General features: G+C 38.5%; 1 protein-coding gene and 1 pseudogene across 1 annotated transcript in view; one reads left to right on the forward strand and one right to left on the reverse strand.

Moving 5' to 3' along the window:
• POLA1 (DNA polymerase alpha 1, catalytic subunit) overlaps positions 1 to 22,232 on the forward strand; it is a 293,096-nt gene that overhangs the window by 199,785 nt on the left and 71,079 nt on the right. The window lies entirely within an intron of this gene.
• LOC136154204 (large ribosomal subunit protein uL13 pseudogene) lies at positions 1,940 to 2,769 on the reverse strand (annotated as a pseudogene).

Consider the following 22,232-nt stretch of genomic DNA (forward strand, 5'->3'; position numbering starts at 1 on the left):
TTTGAGTCATAGTTATAAATAATGTTGCTTATTATATACTCCAAACTCATTCAACAAAAGTTTATGGAGCCCCTACTCTGGGCCAACATTGTTACAGCCGCTAGGGATATAGCAGGGAACTACACCCTGTCCTCATGGAACTTACCTTCTAGTATGGGAAGATAGAAGGCCCAATAGTACGGTCATGGGCTCTCAGAGTTGAACACGACTGAAGTGACTTAGCACACGCGCCCAGGGCAGGTGGTAGCATGTATTGTGTAGGAAAATTCAACTGTGTAAGGAGGAAAGGACTGAGGCAACTGGGGGTTGCTAATCTCTATAGGATTGTTAGGGAAGTTCTCAATATTGAGAAAAGACCAGGAGAATATGAGCAGTGAGCCATGCAGGTAGGTGGAGGAAAAGCACGCCATGCATATGGGACAGCAAGTATGAAGGGCCTGAGACAAGAGCTTGCTGGACACATCTAAGGAATTGCAAGGAGCTGGTGTGGCAAGAGATGAGTAAACAGTGGGGAAAGTGGTAACAGGGAAGGCATTGGGGGGATACCAGCTGTGAGGGGCCATACACACCATTGTGAGGACTTTGACTTCAATTCTGGGAAACTGTTGAGGAGTTCTGAGCAGAGGAACGCCATGGTCTGACTTTAAGTAAACTACTTTGACACTGTGGTCCAGGCAAAAGATCTGGCAGCTTGACTAACAGGATAGTAGGAGAGCTTATGAGAAGTGGTTAGACTCTAGATGCAATTTTTAAGCCAGAACTGATAGAATTTGTTATTCAGATCGTTGTGTACCTAATGTTATTATATACAGTGAGTGGCAGAGGGATTCCTTCCTGTAGTCATTGATTCTGCATTGGATTATAATACATTTAAATTACTCACCTAAAAATAAGTAATTTTCAAGGTAAATATTAATAATTGCATAGGCTCCTTACCCAAATCACTGGTTCTTCCTAAACACAGACTTAATGGCCTACTCTTGTGCCATACAAAAGACACAAACCATCTCCTGTGGAACCACCCCACCCCACCCAACACACACATGGCATAGCGCTGTCCTTGCTTTTAATAGGATTTTGAGGGGAGAACGACTTGTGTTCCACTTTAAGTTCACAGTCTAGCTGATGAAGTAAAATTCCTGGACACAGAGACACACCACAGACTCCTACTCCTACTGAGAGATTCCTGAAAGTCATGAGAATCACAGCTGGAACAAACCATTGTCTCAGATGGGTGTGTGTTCATCCATATGCAGGTGTGTTGAAGGGATGGCAGGAAGTAATTAACAACTGCTATACTAATTTTAGTCTAAACATGTACATAAGTGGTTAGAAAAGGCAAAGCTGAGATGATTGCATAGAAAAGGTGAAATGTAAGCTACGACTGGAAGGATTGGTAGGCTACGAATAACTGGAGATGCAGAAGCAAAAGACATTGTTGAGTTTCTTCTGCGCCTTCTCATACCCTTTCTCTAGACAGTCTTATTTAGTGATGCTCTGTTAGGGAAACCAGCCTTAGGAAGCTGTGTCATTTCTGCTCTGAAGCAGTAAGTTGAAGTTAAACCTTTAGAGTAAATTAATCTTTGGTTTGATTAGCTGCCAGACCCCAGTTTAGTGGTGTCAGACTCTGCTCTTCTTTTTGGATCATTATAGATCAAAGAAAATCTTCTTGGGCAAATCCTTTTTTTTTTCTTTGAAAAAATAATTTATTGGTTTGGGATCACAAAATATAGGGAAGACACGAGACGATGCCTGTGACCCCTTGGCTGAAATTTCTCTTCCAGAGACACTTCTTGGGCATTCTTTCACATCCTAATAGCTGCAGAGTATAGTATCTGACCATGTGGGAAGCTTGAACAGACACCCTTAAAGTCATGGGGTTCCCTTCCAATTAAGTCTTCCAGTTCACTTCTGCCAATATTGCAACTGCATTGGTTGTTCCAACTGTTCATGTCTTAAAATTCTCATGAACCAATAGGCTGCAGACCAATGATGCCTTCACAGCCCTTAGAACTGCCTACATTGACTAAAGCCCCTCAGCTATACCCGATCTGCTTGTGGCACCTGCATGGCAGCCCCTGGGGGGCCCCCACATCCTAGGGTGGTGATGGAGGAAGGGCAGACCAGGCCAAGCATGAAGAATAAACAGTCAATTTTATTGGGCTCAGACTAGGAATCCATGAGTCTTGAGGACCTCTGTGAATTTGTCAGTTTTTTTCTCAAGCTTCTTTTCAGCCTGTTTCTGTAGCCTCGTGAGCTGCTTCTTTTTCTGATAGTGGATCTTGGCTTTCTCCTTTCTCTTCTCCTCCAGTGTGGCCGTTAACCACCTGGCACTTCCAGCCAGCCTCATGAGCCAGGCGCCCTAAGTAGGCAAACTTCCGAGTAAGCTTCAGACACACAACCTTGAGGGCAGCAGGAACCACCATCCGCTTTTTCTTGTCATAGAGTCATGAGATCCCATCAGACACCTCGAGGTGCTCCAGAGCAGCCTGGCCCCACTTGGTCTTGTGGGGCGGCATGCCTTGCACTGTCTGCCAGAAGATGCACCTGGGGCTCGGAAGTGCCACAGGAGGGGTTGGTGTTCATCTGCTTGGGGAGAAAACCCGGGTACCTCAACTTATTTCTGTAGAAATTGGCAGACATATTGATGCCCTCACAGCACATGACCACAGTCTTCCGGCCCAGAAGCACCTGCTTGGCCACAATGGCCTCCAGGCAGTCCAGGAGATGGCCTCGGCCATCGAGCACCAGGACCTGCCCTTCCGCCATCTTTGGTAGCCTCCTGGAAAAGGAGGGCAAAGTTTGAAATTAAGAACAAACATAGTGGTAGTGTGGTCCACATCCTGTCCTTTGTTTTTACCTTACACTTGTCCTTCCACCAGTCTTCCGTCCCAGCCTCTCCGTTTGCACTCAGCTCTCTTATAATTCCATACTTGTGTTTCTAAAAATTACCAAGTTATGTAAAATCACAACCAGATGCTTTATGGAAAAGACACATGAGTTAGACACCCACCAAAATTTCATCAGTGACTCAAACAAGAATATAGGAACCTAATGAAAACAGTGGTGTGATGTTACATATCTTCAATAGCTAAGAAATACATAAATACTACAATAAATACAGCATTTTACCTTGAAAAAGTCTTAAAGTTTGCTTGTGAAAGTGAACGTCAGAAAGGTTGCAGCTCATGAGTCATGGTGAAGTGGTGGAAGGAAGGTTATCTGAAATTGGAAGGAAAATTATAACACACACCAGATGTGGTTAGTGTAGCTTATTACACACTCAGTGAACAGGGGTAGCTGGTCAGTGTTTGAGGGGCGTATGTACATGTGTGTAACATGTATTCCTCTGTGGCTTGATTCATCTGGATGCAGTTTTCTGCATTTACATAGTGTTTCTTACAGACAGAATCCTGCAGAAGCAGACATAAAATTCACATTATGTTCACATTATTTCCTGATATATCAATGGCATTGGAATTATTTCTCATTTTCAAAGTAAACATTGTAGTGGAACCAACTGTACCTTGATGATTAGCTAGTACCTTATGTTCCCCCTACTTTATTATTCTCTCATTTTCATATTGTGCAAAATTATTCTTATTTTTATAAAGACCAATTGGAACATCTGTCAACCAAACAGTTACTGAATATTGTCTCTCTCCATGCTGCTTGTCTGGGGTGTGGCAAGTAAAAAAGGTTTTGAAGCCTTGGTTTCTGCCCTTAAACAGCTTCAATATAAGGAACCAACCAGAGACATTTGAAGTAAAACAAAAGTTCTTAAAAAGTAACAGTATATTATAGAATTAATACATTAGTGCTAAAGAGATATGGTAAACTAAGGCTCCTTACAAGATAAAAATTTTCAATCTAGATCTTAAAGTTACAAACATGTATTAGAGAAGTAAGGGAATCCCCTTACTAGAAAAGATATAGAAATCCCGAAGGTGGTTTTTTTTTTCCTTTTTTCTTTTTTTCATTCTCATGCTCCAGCCCCCAAGTAATCTTATGTTGGCAACAAAAGCTGCAGTGGTAGTCACCAAGAGCCAAAACACTCAACTCCCCTCTCCCCTTCTTAAGAAAGGAAGGAAAGAAGTAAAGACCCAGCTTTCTGGCTAGCTGCTGGGAACTAAAAGGTACCAGGGAGATCACAGACAAAGACAACTTCAGAGAAGGTGACCCCATAAAGTTGTTGATGAACTTTGGGGCTCATTCCCCAATCTGGAAGGAAAGGATCTGAGCCTAATCAGCATATCAAAAATTTTGAGAACTGATGTAAAAGACCACAACCCAGATCGACTTCTGGGTGGAGTACACAAGGGACAAATATAGCAAGTACTGCCACAGTTTTGAAAGGTGAACTGAGATCAGGCCCACAGTCCAGAGAAAATGGGTTGGAATCCATAACCCAAACCTAATGAAGTCAGTTGCCTGCTAAAACAAAAACATCAACAGTTGTCTATAGAATTTAAGTAACACCCATAGATTCATGCTACTCAAAATGTCCAAAATTCAGTTCAGAACTACCTGGTAGAAGAAGAAACAGAAAAAGCACAACTTGCATGGGGTGGGGCGGGGCGGGGCAGGGTCAGAAATCAAAAGTCAAGATTGAAATGATGCTGTTACAGTTATATGACAGAAGAGATGGATGTAAAAAAGAGAGAGCCAAATAAATATATTAGAACCAAAAAATATAACCAAAGTTTAAAAACTCACTGAGTAGGCTCAATAGCACAATGGAGATGGCACAGGAAATAGTCAGTGAACTTGAAAATAGATCAGTACAAATTATCCAGTCTAAAGGAGAGGTAGAAAAAGACAAAGGAGTTAGGCAGAACAGAGCCTCCGGGATCTGTGGGACAATAATACACAGTCTAACATTCACATCATTGGAGTCCAAAAAAGGAGGAGAAGCACCAGGCTGAAAAAAATATTTGAAGAAATAATGTGAACCTTTCCCAAGTTTGACAAAAGACAAACTGACAGATTCAGAAAGCTCAGTGAATCCCAATCAGGATAAACCCTAAGAAATTCACTCTGGAACACATCATAATCAAACTCTGTGTGGGGGGGGGGGGGGCGGTGGGGTGCGAAAGTTTTATAAATAATCAGAGAAAAGTGATGTTTTGTAAGAGAAAATACACTTCCCAGGTGGCTCAGTGGTAGAGTATTTGACTGCCTGCCAATGCAGGAGACATGGATTCAATCCCTGGGTTGGGAATATCCTCTGGAGGAGGAAATATTAACCTGCTCTAATATTCTTGTCTGAAAAATCCCATGGACAGAGGAGCCTGGTGAGCTACAGTCTACAGGGTCACAAAGAAGAGTCAGACGTGACTGAGCATGCATAAGGGAAAATGATTCAAATGGTGACATATTTCTTATCAGAAACAATGTGGAGGCCAGAGGAAGTAGCACAGTGTTTTTAAAGTGCTATAAGGTTATCAACTCACTGTTTTTAATCTAGTCCCCCAAAAAATCTTTTGGAGTGAAGATAAAAGAAAGACATTTTCAGGTGAGGGAAAGCTAAGAGAATTCATTGTCAGCAGACCTACTCTGAAAGAATTGTTGAACTAAGTTACTCAGACAGAAGGGACATGATACTGGAAAGATACCTAGAACATCAAGAATGAAGGAAGAGGCAGGCCTTCCCTGGTGGCTCGGCAGTAAAGAATCTGGCTGCCAGTGCAGGAGACACAGGTTCAATCCCCGATCTGGGAAGATCTCACATGCCATGGGGCAACTAAACCCGTGTGCCATAACCATCTAGCTTGTGCTCTCAAGCCTGGGAGCCAGAACTACTGAGCCCATATCCTGCAGCTACTGAAACCCACACACCAGAGAGCCTGTGCTCTGCAACAAGAGAAGCAACTGCAGTGAGAAGCCCAAGCACTGTAACTGAGTGACAGCCCCCATAGTAACAAAGACCCAGCACAGTCAAAAATAAATAATTAATTAAAAAGACAAAGAAGGAAGGAAAAGGAAATGGTAAATATAATAACTACTTTTCTTGAGTTACTTGAAATATTTTTGATAGGTGAAAGCAAAAATTATAGCATTTTCTACCAGTTTTTAGTGTGTGTAGATCTAATTTATGAGACAACTACAACATCAAAGGAGGGAGGGAAAAGGAACCTATGTGGGTTTTTACATTCCATTTATGTGGTAAATTTTTAATTCTAAAGTATATATATTGTCATCCTTAATGATGAACTTTACAAAGAAATGTTGTCAAAACCGCAATTAATTAAATAATAAAAAGATGCTTGAATAACCCCAAAGAGGGCAGGAAATAGAAAAGAGAAAGGAAAAACAGAACAAATAATAAAATGGTACACCCAAATCCAAGCATATCAATAACTGCATTAAATGCAGATGTTCTAAATGTGTTTACACCAATTAAAAGAAATTATCAGAATGCATTTTTTAGTGATGCAAGTATTATAAAATGTCCTCAAGAAACTAACTTCAAATATAATGGTATAGGTAGGTTAAAGGAGAAAATGGCAAAAGATATACCATGCAAACACTAATGAAAAGAAAGAGTGTCTATGTTAAAAGCAGAAAATTAGACTTCAGAGCAAAGAAAGTTACTCATGATAAAGAGGGATTTTACATAATGATATAAAAGCTAATTCACTAAGAAGAGAAAACAGCCCAAAATCTGTATGCACCTAGCAACAGTGCTTCAAAATACCTGAAGCAAAAACTGGCAGAACTGAAAGGAGAAATGGACAATCCATAATTATACTTGGCAACTTTTAACATTCCTTTTTCAGTCATTGATAGAAATACTGCACAAAAAAATCAACAAGGATATAGAAGAACTGTCAACCAGTGGGATTTAATTGCTATGTACAGAACACTCCACCTGTTGATAGCTTGATCAAGATTCTTTCCAAGTGCACATGGAACATTCAACAAGACAAACTATATTCTGCATCATAAAAAGAACCTTAATGAATTTAAAATAATTGAAATCATACGAAGTATATTCTGTAGCCATAATGGAATTAAACTAGAAGTCGTTAAGAGAAAAGTAACCAGAAAATATCTAAGTTCTTGGAAATTAAACAACACACTTCTAAATAACCCAAGGGTCAAAAAAAGGAGGTCCCAAGGAAAATTAGAAAATATTTTGAACCGAGTGAAAATGAAAACAACATATCAAACAATGATTGAGATAATATATACATGGTGCCTACTGTAATGCAGAGTAGACCAGTTACCAATATTTATGCATCATAGACACACAAAATCTGTAAAATATTCAAGTAGTAAGTGTCAAGGGATTGTTTATTGACCTAGTTGGTAATATAAGTCTGTTCATTTGGCAGTTAACTATTAAATAATCATGCTGTCAGAATCAGGTGAGGATCAAAGGGGGAAAGTAAAAAACTGTACAATAGGATGATGCACCTAAAGCAGTGCTTAAAGGGAAGTTGAAAGCATTAGATGTTTGTATTAGAGAAAAAGAAAGGTGTCAAATCAATGATGTGAGTTTCCACTTTCAGAAAATTTTTTGAAAAGCAGAGCAAAATAAGCCCAAAATGAACAGAAGGAAAGAGATAGTGAAGATATATTAGTTAAATTGAAAGAATAGAGGAAATCAGTGAAACAAAAACATGAATATTTGAAAATATCAATAAAATTGATAAGCATCTAGCAAGGCTGACAGAGATTAAAAGAAAGGAAAGATACAAATTAGCAATATCCAGAATACTAGGCCTCTGAAGACTTTAAAAGGATAGGGGAATACTAAACATATTTGACAATTTAAGAGTAGTGGACCAATTCCTCAAAAATCGAAAACTATAAGAATTCATCCAAGATGAAATAGATTACCTCAACAGTCCTATATTTGTTAAAGAAAGTAAATTCATAATTGAAAAAAAATTAAGTTGGAGGAATGAATAATCAATTGTAGGACTTAAAGCTACAGTAATGAACAGTGTAAAATTGGCAAATGGATAGAAACCTAGACCCACAGAATAGATAGACTCAAACAAGTTTGGCCATTTGATTTTTAACAGCGATTCAAAAGAATTTAATAAAGAATGAATAGCCCTTTCAACATGTAATGTTGGAAAAAGTTGGACATTCATATGCAGAAAAAATAAACTTTGAACTAAAATCTTACCTTATACAAATATTAAACAAAGTATATCACGGCTCTAAGTGCAAAACTATAAACTTTAAGAAGTAGTACATAAGAGAAAATCTTCATGACCTCAGATTAGGTGAATTCTTAAACATGAGATAAAAATGATCAATTTAAAAAAGGAAAAATCACCAGAACTTCATCAAAATAAAAACTTACACTTTCAAAAAGACACTATTAAGGGATAGAAATGACAAGTCATAAACTTGGAGGAAATGTTTACAAATCACACATCCAACAAAGGACCTGTGTCTAGTATATATATAAAGAACTCTCAAAACTCAGTTAAAAGAAAACCACTCCAATTTAAAAATAAACAAAAGACTTGAACGGATACCACAGAGAACATAAGGATGACAAATAAGAATGTGAAAAGTTGTTTCATTATTAGTATCAGGGAAATGCAAATTGAAACCTTGACAAGATAGCACTTCATACTTACTGGAATGGTTAAAATACAACATAGTGACAGTACCAAGTGCTTGTGAAGATGTGGAAGGACAGGAAACTTCATGTTTACTTTGCTGGTGGAAATGTAAAATGGTGCTGCCTGTCTGGAAAACAGTTTGTTTCTCATAAAGATCAATATATACTTTCTGTATGACCTAGGAATCCTCTTGGGTATTTACCCTAGAGAAATGAAAAATTATAACCATGTAAAAATCTGTGCAGAAATGTTTCTAAGGAACTGAATTCATAATAGCTCCAAACTGGAAACAACTCCAACACACTTCAGTGGATGAACGAATAAACTGTCACGCTTTCATACCATGGAATATTACTTAGCAATAAAAAGGAACAGACTACTGATAACATATAGCAACTTGGATGGGTCTCAAAGCTATTATGCTGTGTGAAAAAAAGCTAGACTCAAAAGACCACATAGTGTTTAATTCCATTTAAATGGCATTGTTGAAATTTCAGAACTGTAATGATGGAGAACCAGTAGTTGTCGTGGATTAGAGAATGGTCTGAATACAAATGGGCAGCAAAAGGCAGTTTTGGAACTGTTGTGTATCCTGGTTGTCATGGATGTTACATGTGTTAAAAATCATAGAACTATACCATATATACTCTCCCAAATTAATCTCATTGTGAAATTTTTTAAAGTAAAAATGAAAGAAAAATTTCTGTGGCCCTGTGATAACTCTACTTCAAAGATGTTGTTGTTTAGTCGATAAGTCTTTTCCAACTCTGCAACCCCATGAACTGTAGCCCACCAGGCTCCTCTGTCCATGGGATTTTTCAGGCAAGAATACTGGAGTGAGTTGCCATTTCCTTTTCTAGGGAATCTTCCCTAGCCAGGGTCAAATCAGCGTCTCCCGTTGGCAGGCAAATTCTATACCACTGAGCCACTAGGGAAGCCCTGGGATCGAACCTGTGTCTCCTGCATTGGCAGGCAAATTTATTTACCACTTCAAGAATAAATCTTTTCAAATACAGGGATATATGTGGAGACCTAGAACTAAGGGAGCTCCTTTTACACAAGTTAGATGAATTAAATATCTGGCATTGAGGTTACATGACATTAAGTCCCAACGCCTGCGACCTTGTAAACACAGTTTGCATAAATATAATAGATGTGTGATTGGGAGCCCCTGCTATGCTTTTTGTCAAGGAATCTACATAAGAAGAAAATATCAAGCTATGACAAAAATCTCTTTTGAGGAACAGAGTATTAATATTCTCATTTTGCTAAAGTAAAAACAAAGGAAGGTCTTTCCTAAGCCCAGCTTTTGGGATGGGATAGATTTGGGAGCATCAGGCCATATGCAAGTTCTAGCTATTTAAATAAAAAGGTAAAGCCTTGAAAACATGACAAAGTTTTGAATAGGAAATTCTGGATTTTAGAGCAGCATGTTTTTTGTTTTTAAAAACAATGGTAGGGGACTTCCCTGGTGGTCCAGTGGTTAAGAATACACCTTGCAGTGCAAGCAACTCAGTTCTATCCCTGATCAGGGAACTAAGATACCACATGCCTCAGAGCAAGTTGGCCCTTGCACTGTAACTACTGAGCCCCGCAAGCTCTGGAGCCTGTGTACCACAACTAGGACCTGATGCAGACGAATAAATAAATAAATATTTTTTAACATAATCATTAAAAACAATAATGGACCTCAGGAACCTCTATTTTCTTTCAAGCAGTATAGGCATGTATTTGCTTATAGTTACCATTCTTCTGTCTTGTTTATTGAGGGATGCATAGCTTCATGGAGAGCTGGTTTGTTTTCTCTTTATCTCCCCATTGCCAGCGTTCTGGAACCTCTTTCACACATGCCCTTCCTGTCAGGTAAAGGTGATCATTTAAAAACAAACAGACCACAAAAAGAAGAGCATAGATTCGAAATTTTTGTAGTAATAATTGAAAATGTAAATTAGTTTCAATCATGTTCCTTTTGTTCTCCTGGTTTGAAATTACTGGTTAAGGTTATTTTACATTCACAACTCTTAAACAGTGTTTTTGAGCGAGGTGAAATAGATTATGGTGTAGTCATATTGGTGGGTGGGACTTCCTACAGGCCTGTGCATGACTGAATGCTCCAGCTGCCTCCAGACTTCTGCCCACTTAATGCCAACTTTAAAGGGGGACAATATTCCAATAAAGATGCTTTATTTTATTTTATAATGGTTGTGATTTACACTGTTCCATATACCTGGTGGCTCAGATGGTAAAGAATCTGCCTGCAATGCATGAGACCCAGGTTCAGTCCTTGTGTTGGGAACATCCCTTGGACAAGGGAATGGCAACCCACTCCAGTATTCTAGTCTGGAGAACCCGAGGGAAGAGGAGTCTGGCGGGCTACAGTCCATGGGGTCACAAAGAGTCGTCACGACTGAAGCGACTTAGCACACATGCGTATTAGGCTTAGCAAATCCGTATCTTTATCTTCAGCTGATGATATATGAATTTGCCCTTTTCATTTCTTCACATAACTAATGGGCCTATTTGGAGAACCTAGAACTCTAGCTCCTACATCTGCATATACCTCCTGGGATTTTATTAGCATTAAAAAGAGTTTGAAGTTGTATTCTATGGGTGAGGGCCCTGACCTTATTCAAAGAGATCGCTGGAGTATTTATACTTTTATCTGTTTTATTTATGAGATTGCTCTGTTAAAGTTCATGTATAACAATAGTTCAACTGCTGAGAAAATGTTGGTAAACCACTCACCTGGGCAGACGAAATTCACAAATAATGAGAACTTAAATTTTTAACCAGTCATCTCCACTTCCCATCCAAGTCTTTAGTATTGCTTAAAAAAAAATTTGCCTGATTTCATGCTTTATTTACTCGATATTGGAACAGTGTTTATTGAATACCTACTATATGCCAGTACTATATTTCAGGAAGATGTGTTACTTTTTCTCACTTTGCTGGTTGAAAAGCTGCTGAGAAGTGAAGTGGCCCAAAGCCAGAAAGAGGAAGAACAAGGAAGTGAACCAACTGCATCTGAATAATTGAGCACCACAGTGTGTATATCCAAGGTGGCGGTGACTCAAGTAACATAGGTGAGCGTTGACAAATGATTTGAGAGAAACAGACCTGCTGGAGTTCAAATCAAGATACTTCTGTTACAGTCTTCAAGGATTACAGAACAAGTAGAGCCAGCAGGAATGCAGAAGAAAGAAGATGCTTTTTCCTATCAGTGCAGCCTGCTAAGGACGCATAAGATGCAGGTGTAACACGTTTAGGAAGTAAGGAATGGTTCATTGTTAATCCTTGAACTTTCTGTGCAAACCCCAGATACAGAATGGTAAAACTTGTGAGTTAAGACAGAAAAACAGTAGAATAGCATCTCAGTCTGTTGCAGCTGGGATGAAGCCAATCCCAGGAAGCTGAGGACAGTTTTTAAAGGGGGAGAGAGGACATGAGTGGAATATATTATCAAAGGACGCCCCATGATTTGAGACCTAGGTGTATAGAGCCTGGATAGGATTTTTGTTTCTTTTTTTCTGATTTTACCAGATATAATTTCCTAGATCACAAATCTTTTTTTTTTTAAGTTACAAGAAATTACTAGTTTCCTTCCTTTTAGGAGAAAGTAGTCAAGAGAGAACACATCAATGGCTGTGCATTTTATTCCTAGGAAAGTCCGTTAGCCAGTTTGTGTTTTGCTTGTTTTGACACCTCTGTATGGAATGATTTGGTTTCCTGTTGTAAGTAGAAGGTGGCCTAGGTAAGCTTTCAGTAGAAAAGACCAGGTCTTGAATACAAGCAAGCCTAGGTTCTAATTAAACAAATGTCTAATACTGTAGTTTCTAATGCACTGTAGAAAGAAAGGGCAAAGAGCAGCCAAACTAGTTTTTATTGGCTCTGATTTTGTGGTTCTAATATAATTCTGGCAAGTTGGAAGAATTTAGAAGAGGAATTAGTGAATTACATGTGCATGTATATTAATACTCTTCCTTTGTTACTTTTTTTCATTGTCAAAATTAATTTACTGACATTTGAAAAGTTTAACTATAGTGACTTGTTACTGAATAGGTTCTTGTACAAAACATCATAGAGGAAAATCATAAGACATCTACCATGTGTTTTTTGGATGTGTAATGAGTTTTAGTACCTAAATTAGCTACCTGAAATTTCCTATAGAAATTCCAAACCATATCAGTAAAAGAATTACTTCTTCTTATCTTGTATTTTGATAATGGCTGGTTAGCATGGGGAGTCTATGGCCTTAAAGCCTAATGGCTATGTTAGATGTAAGATATATGGATTTATTTCGTTGACTGAGATGACTAGAACAGCATCACAACCAAATGTAGTCTGACCAGTTGAACTGAATAGTAGCAAGACGTGAATCTTAACTAATGAACTAGGAGAACAAGGAGGGCATAAATGTTAAGTCTGTTTATACCCAAATATATTTCTCTCTTCTATGGTGGCATCAATTACAAGACATACCACTGATTTAGTAACAGCGTTTCAGAGGAAAAGAAAATTTTTAGTAAAGACAACAGTTCATAAGACAAATCTTTGTTTCAGAAATATTCAAAGTGATGAGAGGTGTCTTAGAATCAAGCAAGAGTGTTATTGAGTATTACACTTAAATGATAACTAAGGCAAACTGAGTGCTTACCATGTGCCAGACTGTACACTTGTGCTGTGCTAAGTCGCTTCATTCGTGTCTGACTCTGCAACCCTATGGACCATAGCCCGCCAGGCTTCTTTGTCCATAGGATTCTCCAGACAAGAATACTGGAATGGGTTGCCTTGCCCTCCTCCAGGGAATCTTCCAAACCCAGAGATCAAACCCATGTCTCTTACATCTCCTGCATTGGCAGGCAGGTCCTTTACCACTAGTGCCACCACTTGTGCCAGATACTTCATATGCATTATCCAATTTAATCCTCACAACAGTCACGTGGGTCTTTTACAGATGAAGAAACGGAGGCTTGGAGAGGTTGCTCATCCTAGGACTTTACCTCCAATACATGTCACAGCCAGGATTTGAAGGAGAGCCTGTCAGACTCCAGAATCCACACCATTAACCACTGTTGGGTGCATTTACTCTTTATCATTAAGATAAGACCTTATACCAGAAAGAAAAATTGAAAGTAGTCAGTGAAGTCCTCTCCAAAATCTGCCTCTTCAACTTCTGTTAAAGTAGTAAGTGACCTCCACCAATAACAAACAAAACAAAAAGCACTCCACCCTTTCTTGAATATTCCTCAGCATCATTTTTTAAGTTTACTGTTATGTGAGCCTGTGATATTCTGTGACTATCGTTTTAAAACTGCATTCATAGCTACAATTTCTGTCTTCTAATAGCTTATAAGATGTATAACCTCATTATAGGCTTATATGCAGAGACAGTAGAAGAAAGACAAGACTATCAAGATACATTAAGGGCTTTTTTTTTTTTTTTTTACATTAAGGGCTTTTTGTAGCTAAATTCAACCCCCCAAAAAGATGTAAAGCAAACATATGCTACTGTTTGAGGCACTGTTGTCATCCTTGTTTTACAGATGAGGAGGTGGAGAGTGTAGTTTTAGATGCCTTGCCTGAAATCACATATCTGCTAAATGTTAGAGGCAGAATTTGAACCCATACTGGTTCCAGAGTCTGTGCTGTTAACAGCCACACCATACTTGCCTTATCTCGTATTTTCACATTTAACAGCTTACAGTGGCTTGGCTTTACTTAGAACTTTTCTTCTAAAAAACTTATGTTTTTGGCATCTTCATCCTCCCTATGCCAGGATCTTGGGAGTCCTGAGGTATTTATGATAGGATGTCTATCCTCAAAGAGATTACAGTACTTTAAACAGAACTACTGGGATTTCCCTGGCAGTCTAGTGGTTAAGACTTCACTTTCCCATACAGGAGGCAGGGGTTCGATCTCTGGTGGGGCACTCAGATCCCACATGCCTCACGGCCAAAAAACCAAAGCATCAAACAGAAGCAGTGTTGTAACAAATTCAGTAAGGAGTTTTAAAATGGTGCACATCAAAAAAATTTAAAAACAAACAAAACTGCTATATATTAGTTGCAAAGAGATTAAAAGCGAGAAAATGCTTTATCGTATTTCAGCCTATAGGAGAGATAGAAATCAAGTCTTCATTTTTTTAGTGATTGGTACTGAAATATTACCACCCTTCTTTTTTTAAAAAATTTGCTTACATAATCAGTGACTTTTACTTAGAATCATAAGAGTATATTGTTTGGCCTTGGCTCTTGAATGCAGTTCACAAAATTAAAAAGGGGAAAAAAATGTCAAGTTCTTGCAGGTGCCTACTTGGTTTACTTCAGGAAACTTCCCAAAGGCAAGTGTTCGTAGCTAATAAAAAGTTAAAAGACTCACTACCTACTAGTGGCATACAGGTAGTGTACTAAGTGGTCCACACATACTATGTCATGTAATCCTGGTAGCAGTGCTTTGATGGGGTGCATCCCCCCCATCTATTTACAAATGAGAGGAGAGTTTACTTCATCTCTCCGAGCCTCAGTTTTTCAATTTGTAAAACAGAAAAGGAAAGCTTCTTTATGTTCTAAAAGGAATTTCTAAACCCATAAAAACTTTTTCTGAAGTGTGTGCACAGAGGTCTGTGTGGAACATAAACTTTTAAGAACTTAAATTTTGATTTTTATATCTTTCTACTCAAAGGTGCATTTTCTGAAAGGTGCATCTTAGAATGAAGGTGAGCAGAAATTAGAAAATTAAATTGACACGGTTAGACCCCAGTTCAACCGTGATACACATTGGAAAACTTTTGCTTTGGCTTGGTCAGTTTCTCCTTGCAGTCTGCACCTCCAGCCCCCAAGCCAGTGCCCTTTGCTTTGGCCCTGTGCTCCTGCCACTTTTACTCATGGTGGGCTGTGCCCTAAACGCAGCATCACTGTAGCCTAACAGTGTGAATGAGGTACCAGGTGCTTATAATACACTGCTTCTCTGGTGCACTGAGTATTTCAGGTTGAAAACTAGCCACAAAAGAACTGATTAACGCACAGAATGACATTGTTGAAAGTGTATGAATGAAAAGTGGCGTATTACAAAGATCAAGGGGCTTGGACATTGAAAACCTGGGATCAAGTCTTGGCTCTGCCCCTTACTAACTGCATGACCTAGGGCAAGTCCCATGACCTATTTGAGTCTCAGCTTCCTTATCTGCAAAATGAGGATAATCAGAGTGGCTGGTTCATTTATTGAAGATCAAATGGGAGAAAGCATGTTGGGGAGATGGAGCTGAAAACTGGAAAGTGTCAAATGCATATTAATACACCATGCTAAACTTCTTCATCCCTCTCCTTTAGCACAGTGTGATTTACCACATAGATAACATTTGGGAAATCTCTGTTCACTTTAAATAGCATGCACATATGGACTTTAAAATTGTACCTCAGATAATCCTATACCAGCATTTCAGGCAAAGATTTAAGATGCCATTTGGCAATAAAAAATATTGATTTTAGTCACAAACTGTCATTCTAATTTTGACTCCACTGGTTTTTCTAAGAGGTTTGCAAACTGGCCATTAGTGCTCCGTTCACTGACCAGATCTGGGATCATGAACAGGTGACTTCACCTTTGATGAGCTCTGTCAAATAGGGAAAATAATTCTAACTTACCACCTACCTGACAGAGCTTTTGTGAAAACTGAATGCTTTGAAAAGCCTAGAGTTATTATATAAATGCAAGGGACACAAATTTTAAAATAAGTATAATCATCTGAGACCTCTCTGTAGTATAAGAATTAAAACACTCAAATAATTCTGTTAGGAAATGCAAGGTAAACATGCCATTAAAAGTTACAGAGAGCAGCTACTGTGAGAAGCGGATAGATAAATGGAAATATCCACATTTGACTGCAATGTAGTGTTGGAAAAGACACACCCACACCAGGCTATAAGCTCCTGCGGTCGTATCCTATTTCTCTTTCTCTGATGTAGCTTTAGCAGCTGGAATAGTGCCTGGCCTATTTTAGATGCTCAATTTGTTGAATGAATGGACAGCAGTCTTTCTTACGTGCTTGGTGGCTAGTGGTGTGAAGGGAGGCTGACTTTGACTTGGCTTGGGTCAGCTATGACAGCCTTCTCCAATTTTGTCCATCTGAGGCAGAACTTGTTCTGAGATGTCACCTAAGCCAGAGTACACCTTAACAACCAGGTCAAATTACACAGTTAAGTTTTTGTCCTAAATGCTGCATCACTTTATTTACAGTAGCCATGTGCATTTATTTTATTTTAGTAGCTGTTGATATTGCTCATTATAGACCCTTTGGTGCCAGATAGTAAGAATATTAGAAAGCTGACCAAACATTCTAGATGTCAATTTTGCCAAATTTTTGTGGATGGGTTGGGAAGTGGTAGAGAATTTTTATTTTAGCCATATTAGATATATTTGAGTGAATGTGCCAGGGAAAGAAAGTCAAAGTAGTTTTCAGTTCAGTTTAAATCTAGAAAGAAACCCTAGAAACTCACTAATCTAGGAATCCCTTTTATTCAAATAAGATTTCATGCAGAATTCCCAACTATAAAAAAATGAGATTTTTATCTATATAGGTAATCTATTTTAAGCTTATAACTTATTTTTCAGTGAGAACACCAGCTAGTATGGTGGGATCTTACACGTCTTAAAATTTGGGAGGTAGTACATGTCAATACACCTGTCTTAAATTTTTTACAGTGAATATATAATCAATGAAATCAGAATCAAACATTTGGAGAAGCCTCCAAGGCACGTGAATTGAACATACTTGAAAAACACTACTGATCTTGCCTTACTCATTCTAACTATAGATATGGAGGTTGAAACTGTAATCTGCCCAACCTCATTCTGTCTCCACATTTTGCTTCTTGGTGTGGTGATGTTAGTAACATGAATGAATCTGAACATAGTTAACTACCTCAATACTTACAGATATCAAGGGTTTCTCTTACTTACATAAATGTTTCTAGGCCATTTTATAGCTCCAGTGAAATCCAAAGTGACTTACCAACCTTATTTTAATATTATTATTTCTTCTAGTTAGAAATTTATATTTACATTTTTCATTGTGATGTTGATACATGATTATATGTAGCATGGGGGCTAATTAAAATCTTTTGGGTTTTTTGTGGGGCTTTTTTGGTATGAGGTTACCTTGAAATACAGCATTTTAAAAAGGAAAACTTCTGAAAAAAGGGCAATAAATTCAAGGTAGAATCCTAAAATTGTCCTCAGTCCCAGTGAAGACAACATGACCAGTATTTGGGTATTTCAACATCTGTAGCATTAAAGCCAGCCCTGTCTCCTAAGATGGAAATTGCCATGTGCAGAATGACTTGATAGAAAATGGTGTGCATTCTATATAATCTTCTAACTGCAGAATGCGACCAGTGGCACTTCCCTAAAAAAAATAAATTACCCGAAATTTGCAGCACATTCATATTCAATTTCATCACAGCAGATGCTCATTAGTATGTTGTTATTAATTGGTATTCACTTTAGGTTTTGTTTAAAATGAAGATAATAATTAGGTTTTAATTACTGCATCATTCGTGGGGGGGGGTTGTCTGTGGGGAGAGGCAAAGACTGAAATGCCTCTTAAAGCACTGAAATAGTTCCTGATGCTTATTCAGCACCGTGTGCTGCCAAATACTTTGAAAAATAACTTCATCTTCACCAAAAAAATAGGACTAGGATTATAAAATGAAGAAATTGCTGTCTGTGTGGCTTTTTTAAAATAAGCCCATCGTTATCAAGAATGCACTGTAAATTGTCTACTTGATGGACATACTGAATCAGATGATAATGTGCACTACCATTCTTTCTAATCAAATTACCAAAAAGACTTCTTGGAAAAGTAACCCTCACAAGCAGCTGATTAATGAAGTGGTGGCAATGTTTTGTATTAGAACTAATTGAAGTAATCCAAATAAGTTATTTCTGTAGCCTATGGAAATAATTTCCGTTGCAAAGAAGTACATTGGAGTTGGCAAACCAGTATTTTTTCACCCTCTCTTGTTCTATATTTACAGAAAAAGCATAAATAATGCAAATAAAATGGGCAGAAAACCAATTTGGGTGGCAGAAAAAATAAAACAGCATATCTCAATCTTTTCAAGATTAATCTTGATATTAATCAAGACTAATAATTTATATAAGACATACAGGTGTGTAGAAATTGAAGGATACTGAAATTTTAAAGGCTTATCTTAACTAAAACAGTAGAAATAGCAGTTTTTAATGTATTTATTAAAAGGGAGTGTTCATAGTTCGAGTTTAAACATATTCCTTATAAACTTTCTAGAGCACCTGTTGAGGGCATGGCATTGGGTTTTGCAACTGTGTAGAAATTCAAACCCTCCAGAAGCTGCGGTCTAGTTGGGAAAGTACAGAATACGTCATTATCAGTGACATACAGGGTGTGCCATTCACAGTGCTGGTGCTTTCCATATGGTAGTGTGTTATATTTTTTAAATTTTTATTGGATTATAGTTGATTTGTAATGTTACTTCCAGGTGCACAGAAAGTGGATCAGTTATACATATATCCACTTCGTTTTTTCTAAGATTCTTTTCCCACATAGGTCATTACAGAGTATTGAGTAGAGTTCCCTGTGCTCTACAGCAGGTTCTTAGTATGTATCTATTTTATATATAATTGTGTGTGTGTGTGTGTGAGAGAGAGAGAGAGAGATGGAATATTACTCACTCTTAAAAAAGAATGAAATAATACCATTTACAGCAACATGGATGGACCTAGAGATTTTCATATTGAATGGAGTAAGTCAGACACAGAAAGATGAATATCATATATCACTTATATGTGGAATCTTTTTTTAAGGGTACAAATGACCGTATTAACAAAACAGAAGTAACAGAAGTAGAGTCATCCCAGGGACGGGGGAGCCTGGTGAGCTGCTGTCTATGGGGTCGCACAGAGTCAGACACGACTGAAGTGACTTAGCAGCAGCAGCAGCATGACATAGAAAATAAATGTGTGGTTAATCAGGGCTTGGGGGGGTGGGAATAAATTGGGAGATTGCCATATATATACTAGCTCATTATCTTTACAGCGTTCCTGAGAGGTTTGTTTTTCTCATTTTACAGATGAAGAAATTGAGGTATGAATAGGTTAATGAAGCATTGTGTCCAAGTTCACCCAATCCTTTAAGTGACAGAACTGAATTTGAGACCAAATACAGTCTGACCCCAGAGCCAGTCTGCCATGGGGTAGATATACACAAGAAACATTAGAAATCATTTCTGGGACTAGTGTCATTAGCCTATGTTGAGGCTCAGTGAGAGGTGGGAGACAGGTTCCATGAATCCCTTCCTTCTACAAACCTTCCTTGAGGGCCAACCACAAGCCCGGCTCTGGCCTGGGTGCCCACAGTGGAGAGGGGTTACACACGGTCCATGCTCTCAGAAGCTCACATCCTCGGAGGCATGAGGGTGATAACAATGGTGAGGACTACTGGAGTGTGTTCCCTGTGCTGGAGGGTGTGGTGAACCATGGGGCTCCAGAGGAGAGGTGACTGGGTTTGTGGGCAAACTGAAGCATGGAGGCACAAAGGCGTCTCAGAAACTGCAGTGACTTTGAGGTCTGCTAAGGTAGGTAAAAGCCTAGTGGATCGAGTGAATCTTTAAGCAAAGCTGGAAGGATGGGCCTGAAAGGGAAGGCAGAATTGCTTGGTCCAGGGCACAGAGGAGGAAGGGAGCACATGGCCTGCGAAGGAGTGGGGCAGGTCTGTGGCCAGGCTAGCATTTGAGGGGCACAGTTACTTTTGCACCAAGCTAATACTGCAAATGTGTGTGCAAGTATGTAGGTAGCAGCACCATTCAGTAACCAAAAAGCTGGAAACCACTTAAATGCCTTTCATCTGTAGAATGGCTTAATAGATTATGGTATATTCATTCAGTGAAATACTTTATGGCAATGAGAATAAACAAACGTCCACTACCTGCAACAACATGGATGAATCATCTCACAAATATAGTATTGACCAAAAGAAACCAAAGAGAAAAGAATGCAAACTATAAGATTATATTCACATAAAGGTGTGTGTGTGTAAGGCAAACCTATTATTATCTTGAGGGAGAAGATGGGGAATAATGGGAGGAGAACAAGGGTGGGCTTCTGGGAGGCTGGTAAAGTTCTGTTTCTTCTGGGTGCTGATCACAGAGATATGTTAACTTTGTGCATCAAGCCATACTCTCGTTATTTGTGCACTTGTGTAGATTACAGTTTAACAAAAAACCAAAATGCGAGTTAGGTTTAACAAACCTGCCCTGCATTTATGTAAATGAAAATACATCCTATACTAAGATTGCAATAACTTGCTTAAAAAAGCAAGCATCTTCCTCACAGTGGTTCTCAGGAAAACTTCTTAGGCTTTTTTGACTGGTATAAATTCCGTGATCTTGAGCCAGCTTGGAGGGATCCGGGTCCATGGCTCTAAAGTATCTCTGGTACAGGTAGTATGCAGCACAGCAGTTCTTTTCTCAGACTACCCACTGGGACTACCTGGAAGCCCTTACCAGTGCCCATCCCCTGAATTCCCCACTGTGTTCTGAGTTAGTCGTTCCAGGGCCGAGATCTGAGCATCAGTGTTTTTTTTTTTTTTAAAAAAAACTCCCCAGGTACTTCTGTGTACAGCCAGGTGAAGGACCACTAATCTAGGGCCTGTGTTTTCATCTGAAGGTAATACTTTGGCTTGGAGACAGAATGAAGTTCACATTGTTTCTAATGTCATCTGATTATGGGATTCAAACACAGTGTATCAAAAACAGTGGTATTGAAGCATTTTCCTTTTTCCTTCATTTCTTCCACAGTATTTGCTAAGTGCCTCCTCTGTGCCAGGTATATCATAGGGGAATTCCTTCCCTACCCCTGTGTATGTATGGGGCCCCCACATACTACTCTGTTAACACTCCAAGCAACTAACTTGAATGCAAAGCGTTGTACACACAGTAGCTCTTTCAGCTCAGCATTGTCCTTACTAAATCACAATCCACCACTTTGGTACATGATGTTCTAACTATAAAGGAAGATTGAAAGAAGCCTAGGCACCGTGTTGAGTGCAATTTTCAAGGAAAGAGCAAGAAATCGAACATTTTAAACCAATAAGTGAAAGCTGGAGAGAGAAAGAAATGTTAAAATATCACCTTATTTTCTTGAAGTATTTTCCATCCAATCTTGTACAGTCAGAATGAGCATTTAAGTGTGGGGAAGAAAACCCGCTGAAGATTTCAGAAAAGACTAGAGGGTGTCAGTTTTCTTGATTAGAAGAATTTATCATCAAAAGCAAAAAAGAAAAGATGGTAATGATTTTTTAAAAAGCCCCTCCAAGTGATCACAAATTAATAGTGCAAAATCAAGAAAACAAAAGTAGGTGTTATTCTTGTTTATTTAAACTATAGTTTTCTCCATTTCATGTGTGTTCTTTAAAACCACTTGATTGTATTTGACATTGAAAATCTAATAGGGCCTTTTGTTTTCAACCAGTTTACTAATTGCAAAATATGTCAGGAATCAAAAGGGCAGGAGGTGTTGGTATATTTTTTAAAAGTATATAACTCCTTTTTAATTTTTTCCCCTATTTTCCTTATCCATTTAAGCATTGACTTTCAATTAGCCTGCCTA

This window comes from Muntiacus reevesi, chromosome X (genome assembly GCF_963930625.1).
Source record: "Muntiacus reevesi chromosome X, mMunRee1.1, whole genome shotgun sequence".
NCBI lineage: Eukaryota > Metazoa > Chordata > Mammalia > Artiodactyla > Cervidae > Muntiacus > Muntiacus reevesi.